The 6,934-nt window shown below is 37.5% G+C and overlaps 1 non-coding gene across 1 annotated transcript; it reads left to right on the top strand.

Annotated features, from left to right (window-relative positions):
* The first annotated feature begins 2,406 nt into the window (after positions 1-2,406).
* LOC113705106 (small nucleolar RNA R71) lies at positions 2,407-2,513 on the top strand. Its single transcript, XR_003451754.1, has one exon. It is a non-coding gene; the product is annotated as a small nucleolar RNA R71 (small nucleolar RNA).
* Positions 2,514-6,934: the final 4,421 nt, after the last annotated feature.

The following is a 6,934-nucleotide window of genomic DNA, read 5'->3' as shown; positions in this document are numbered from 1 at the left end:
AGTGGTTTTGTGCTGGTCCTCTTGGGCAAAAATAATTTGATAATACCCAAAGTAGCCATCAAAAAAGCAAAAGAAACACTTACCTGCCATCCTCTCGAGCATCTCATCGATGAACGGTAATGGGAACTGATCTTTTCTTGTGGGTGCATTCAACTTCCTGAAGTCAATACACATTCTTCACCCATTTTGGAGTTTCATTGGCACCAACTCATTCCTTTCATTCTGCACAAGTGTAATTCCGGTCTTTTTAGGGATGACACGCACTAGACTTACCCACTCATTACCGAAGATAGGAAAAATAATTCCTAACTCCAATAGCTTGAGAATCTCCTTCATTACCACTTCTTTCATGGCTGGGTTAAGTTTCCTTTGACATTTCCTTACCGGTTGGCTCAAGTAGAATATGGTGCATGTAAATGGATGGATTTATACCTTTATATCTGCCAACATCCATCCAATTGCCGGTTTAAGCTCCCGCAAAACTCGTAAAAGTTTTTCTTCTTGTACTGCTGTCAGATCACTTGCAATGATGACCGACAGAGTGTCATGATCTCCCAGGTAAGCATAATTTAAATGCTTTGGCAATTCTTTCAATTCCAACTCCGGTGCCTGTCCAACAGAGGGCAGAATTCTCTCATTAGAAGTAGGCAATGGTAAATATGAGTGGACTAACCTGTCAGGAGGTTCCGGAAGTGAATGTACCGACATAATTGCTTCGCTAGTCTCCTCCTCATTCACGCTTTCCACTTTCGTATTCGTCTTACTCTGTTGTAACACGAAATCCAGCTTGTCCTCCATAAGATTCTAGTCAAAATGATCTTGCACAATGGAATTAGTGATATCAACATAATTAACTGACTCAATATTATTCGGGTATTTCATTGCATAAAAAATGTTAAAAGTAACTGTCTCCTCGTCAAATTCTGCTGACAGGGTTCCTTCATGCACATCTATTTTTGTTCTGACAGTACTTATGAATGGTCTACCCAGAAGAAGTACAGCTGAATTAATGGAGTTATCATCATTCATGTCAACAATATAGAAATCCGTAGGAAAGATAAACTCATTAACTTTCACCATGACGTCTTCAACTACACCCTCAGGGTAAACATTTGACCTATCTGCTAATTAAATTATTACCCTTGTGTCTTTTAGAGGTCCTAAGTTTAAGGCCTTGAATATTGTCAAAGGCATAATATTAATAGATGCCCCTAGGTCAAGCATGCCTCTTTCTATTCTCTTCTGCCCTATGATGCATGGTATCGTGAACATACCTAGATCCTTGCATTTTTGCGGTAACTTCCTTTGAAGGACTGCTGATACATTTTCATCGACCTTTATTTTGTCTTGAACATTCAACTTGTGCCGGTTAGTGCAGAATCCCTTCAGAAACTTTATATATTTTGGTAATTGCCGAATTGCATCAAGCAAAGGGATGTTGATTTCCGCTTTTCAAAAGGTGTCCAAAATCTCCTTCTCTGACTCCTCTTTCTTGGCTTTAGCCAACCTGCCAGGAAACGATGGGTTAATTTCAATGATTTTAGGAACATCTGGCGGGGTGCTTACCTTTTCCTTCTCAAGCTCCCCATACACTTGTTCGTCTTTCACTCCTGCTGCATCCGATTTTGGGGACTGCACCTCCTTGCCACTTCGTAGAAGCATTGCACTGGCATTCTTCTTTGGATTGGGAATTACCTGAGATGGTAGTTTCCCTTTACCATTCTCAAGCTACTCATTGAATATGCCAGTTGTGACATTTGCACCTCCAAATTTCGAATGTTGGAGCGAGTCTCTTGTTGAAATCTCTGCGAGTCTTGCTGCATTTGACACGTGGTATTTGCTAGTGATTTGACCATATCTTCAAAGGTCATCCCTGAATCAGACGCGGATGGTTACTGAACTAGTGGTCTCTGCTAGAATGGTTGTTGAAAACCCAAGGGTTTTGGAGCATAGCTGAAATTGGGGTGGTTCCCCCATCCTGGGTTATATGTGGATGCATACGGGTCATTTTTCCTTTGGGGTGGTCCAGGTAGACCTCCCATGGCACTGGCTTGCTCGTAAGGGTCTTCTTGAAAGGTCAGGTACATATCGGTCACGTGCTCAGGAGCAGCACATATTTCACATGCTTTAGCTGCCTGTACTTGTCCCATAGCCGTTTGACGAACCAAGATAGTAAGCTCCGTTAATCAATTTCCGAGGTCCGAATGATTTACCTTATTGACCCTTCTAGTTACTCCCTTAGATCTGACTCCAAACTATTGGGAGTTCTCAGCCATGTTCAAAATCAGCCGTTTGGCTTCATCTGTTGTCTTATTTACTAAAGTACCGCCACTCGCTGCATCGACCATGTTTCTATCCATGGGTAGCAGTCTCTCGTAAAAATACTGGATCAATAGTTGGTTAAGGATCTGATGGTGCGGGCAGCTGGCACACAGCTATTTGAATCGCTCCCAGTATTCATAGAGAATTTCTCCATTGACCTATCTAACTCCACATATTTCCTTTCTGATGTTGGCGGCCCTGGAGATTGGGAAAAACTTCTCATGGAACTGCCGTTTCAGTCCTTCCCAAGTAGTAATAGACCCCGATAGCATGTAAAACAACCAGACCTTAGCCTTGTCTGCTAAGAAAAAAGGAAAAGCACGCAGCTTGATTTGTTTTTCCGTAACACCCTGAGGTTTCATGGTTGAGCACACTACATAGAATTCATTCAAATGTTTGTGTGGGTACTCACCTGCAACACCACGAAAAGTAGGTAATAAGTAAATCAATCCAAATTTTAATTCAAAAGCCTCCTCAATGTCAGGATACGTAATGCACAGAGGCTGTTGATTAACATTCGGGGTTGCAAGTTCCCTCAAAGTTCTTCAGGCTGCTATTGTTTCGTTCGGTCCAGTCAAGTCTGTTTCCAATTCAATCGATGAATCACTCAAGTTAGAATTTTATTCAAGTCCGGAGGGTAGTGCCGCTAAAGCTTGGTGCTCTTGGAACTTAGTTTCCTTCGTCAGCCTTCTTGCCATTTTCTCGATCTCTGGGTCAAATTTGAGTCTTCTTGTACGGGAAGATCAAGACATAAAATATAGTCTAAACAAAGCTTGTGTAATAAATCACTTCAAACACCAGGTCCCCGGTAATGGCGCTAAAATTTGGTGGCTGTCAAACTACCAAAAATAAAATTTATATCAATACCTACTCTCAAAACTAAATGAGTATAGTGGTTAGTAGAGTCGTTTCCTCAGAAAACTAGCAAATTTATTACACAGATAATTTGGGGGGGGGGGTTTAGGAAAGGAGATATAAAGACCAAATTAAAGATGTAAGGGTACTGAATTTCCACTTCACAAATAGTGCAGCAGCTAAAGGATATAATAAACAATTAATTGACCCAACCTAATCAAGGAAATAATTTCGGCATCGGCTCACACAATTGATCATAGATACCTGGATTAATTCACCCGTTCGTAAGTAAATTGGTTTTAGCAATTCAGCAACCGTCAAACTACCAATCTCTCCTTAGTTATATGGTAGTCCAGAGACGCTCTTAAACTACTCCCTTGTAAAATAGATAACCCCAGAGACGCTCGTAGGATTTAATCTATTCACAACTTTAGGAATTAGAGAGATCCAATTCTAGCTAACAAACACACATGCGAGTTCATTTAAATTAGATTAACTATTCATACGACACAGATTAAATTACTTGCGAGGCAATTAAATTGTGCCGTTTGCCACAAATTTTAAGACAATCAAGTGATACGCGCCATCGTCCTAATTGGCAGAATACGATTCAGACAATTGAACAACTGGCCACATTAATCAAATAAATCCAAACAATAATAGCCCATTAAAACAAAGATTAATTAAATACCAACTAACGCAGAATTTAAAATAGCGCAGAATAATTAAAAAGATCTCACAATTGTCCGTACATCAGGTCTTGATTATTCCTCAACTAGATAAAGGAACCTAACCTTGCCTCATAATGATAATGCAATCCCAGGCTTTAATGTACTTTAGTTGATGAAAAAGTAAAGAATACAGCCGCTAATCTCTAACTCACGTTTAGAAGGGAAGAAAAGATGGATAACTGCTAGTCTCTTGCTACCCTACTTAAAGTTGTCCGCCGTCCCCACTTGTTTTGCCAATCACATATCTTTATCTATAAGGGATATCTTCCCTTATATTTCTCCTTGATTTGTTGCCAAAATATCCTCTGAAGATTTCTCCTAATCCAACGCAACTTCAAAACACCTCCCAAGAATAGTGGCAAGCGTCCAGGGATAAGCCCCGCGGTCCGTTTTTTTGGATGTCACTCTGCGGTTTCTGGCGTCGACACACTCTGGAATGAATAGTTTTCTGGAAATTCGCCTCTTTTCACCACTTTTGATACCAATCGCCTGCAACTGACACAAATACCAATTATGAGCAGAAACCCATTACTTTGCATAATAAGTGGCCAAAATTACGAGCAAATACCATCAAATAAAACACACAATTGTCTCACTATCACTCGTTCAAAATCCCCCAGTAATTCTTACTCTAAAAGAAATAAAAGTTTTTTCAATCCTTGTGGAGACGATCCTACTCACTGCTATACGCAAATTTAAAATTTTTTGAGTAGGCATTTTATTATTGTGCAGATTCGATACCTGTCAGTCACCATGAATTTGGTTGACAATCTGGGGACAGATTGTACTTCCAGCTTGACTTGATTATGTGCTCTATTTTTTACTAAAGCTTCTATAGTCAATCTGGTCAAATAATCTGGTCCAGCTCATCTCAATCCATAACCGGATTGCTCTTGATCTTCCACATTTAATGCTTCACTATTTTCCTTTTGCGTCCCGCATCCTTTTCCAATCATGCTTCGAGTCTCCTTAAATTCTTTAATACTCCCCAATTAGCTCCATATTGAGACTTGATCATTCACCTTACAAAAACATCAAGAATTTGTGAGTAAAATGGCACAATCACAAACATTTCCTATTATCCACCTAATGCACAACTTCAATGCAAAATAAGCTCTAAAAACAATAACACTTCGCCATTTCACTCAAAAACAATATGAAACATCCACAAAAATAATCACAATATTAACCCTTATCAGTTCCCACCAAAATTTGATAAAAAAAAAGGGGTCAAGAAGGATGTGTGAACAAGCTCCAAGTTGCCCTGCAACATGCACAACAAAATATGAAAATGAGGGTGGAGTCCATGTCTTGGTATGCATTTTGTCCTATCTTGCAGATTTGCACTTTTCTGATGAAACTTGAAACTTGCTCTGTTTTTTTACCAATTTAAGCTACAAATTTTTTGATGATAAAAGTTGAAATGGCACTTGCACAAAATATGAAAGTTATAATGATCGCTTGTGATGAGTGTAAAAAATTGATTACTAGAAACCCAAAACTTGTAGTAGTGGGAGTCTAGTTCGAACCCATGGGAAACAGTTGAAACTCTTGATTTTCTTTATTAAATTAATAAAAAGTAAATTGAGATAATTGAAACTATAAGTAGAACTAAAACAATAATAATAAAAATAAAAGATAAAATTAATAAACAATGAGCGAAACCAAGGACATAAAGATATTTAATCTGATTGATGATCAGTTCCTAAAGATTTAACCCTTAATTAACTATTAGGCCTAAGTTACACTGGAAGCTAGTAATAACTTGCAGATTTTTCGAATTCAACAATCAGAATGACGCACTCAAATGGTATTCTTGTTATTAAACAATCTAAGTATTGGCGCATGATGTGTCCTAATTATCATATTTTTATGTTCTTCCATCACTATGAGTTTATGCATATTTTATCTTTTAAAGTGCCACTTAATGTATGTTTTGTGATTGGATAGGTTGAAAAGCACTTGGAGTGAAAAATAATGCCAGAGGAGTTCAATTTGGAAAGAGAAAGATAAGTTCATAAAGGCAGCAGCCAATGGGTGCAATAATGGGGCCAAATACAAGGCTCGTTCTAGCTTAAACTGATTTTAATCAAATTAACAAGTTAAGCGATGATGAGTGCCTATCTTGCAACCCATTTTAAGACCTGGCATTGGCTGAACATGTGTTTTCTCTATTTTAATGCAACTATCTAATTATAATTGAAAACCCTACTTCTTAGCACTATAAATAAAGGAATTTAATAGATTCTAGAAGGTAGCCGAAGAAGAAGAATGGCCTAAGGCCGCTACTTTCTCATATTCTATATTCTTAAGAGTAGATTAGAATAAGTAGAACTAGAATTTGGCTATGCACAATTTTGTTTCTCTCTCGAGGACAGCATCTAGCTAATTTTCTACTCAAGTTAAGGATTGAAGTATTTATTCCATGACTGTGAAATCGGGTTTGATCTTTTCAATCTTTAATTTGTATGTATGATTCCTAAATTTCTATTCTATATTGATACATTTATGGTAGAGTAAGTGATTAATTATTCTTTCTGCATGTATTCTTCGAGCCAAAATACTAATATTGATTCATAATTGTCTTGTATTAGTATTTCTATGTGACAAATAAGGTTAGCAATTGGTTGTCCCCTTTTGTGAAACCTTAGGAGGAGTCATGGTGTTGATTAAATAATTACGTGCATCAGAGGTTATTGTCATCTTTGGTTGATTCTTGGTTATTAATGCTATTATTAGGTTTAATTTGGGATTGCATCAATACCTAAATTGTCTGATAACAAGAATACAATTTGAGTGCGTAATTTTGATTGTTGAATTTTGAGAATCTACGACTTTCTACCGGCGTCCAGGGTAACTTAGGTATAGTTGATTAAAGGTTGAATCTTTAGGAGTTGATGATTAATCAAAATAAAGATCTTCATGTCCTTGGTTTGGATACTTATTTATTAATTTTATCTTTTTTTTTTATTATTATTTAGTTTATTTAGAGTTTCAATTTTCTCAATTTACTTTTCATTATTTTA

The sequence above is a fragment of the Coffea arabica genome, chromosome 8e (genome assembly GCF_036785885.1).
Source record: "Coffea arabica cultivar ET-39 chromosome 8e, Coffea Arabica ET-39 HiFi, whole genome shotgun sequence".
In the NCBI taxonomy this organism is placed as follows: Eukaryota; Viridiplantae; Streptophyta; class Magnoliopsida; order Gentianales; family Rubiaceae; genus Coffea; species Coffea arabica.
The sequence above is the reverse complement of the archived record's forward strand: the minus strand, read 5'-3'. Positions and strand labels throughout refer to the sequence as shown.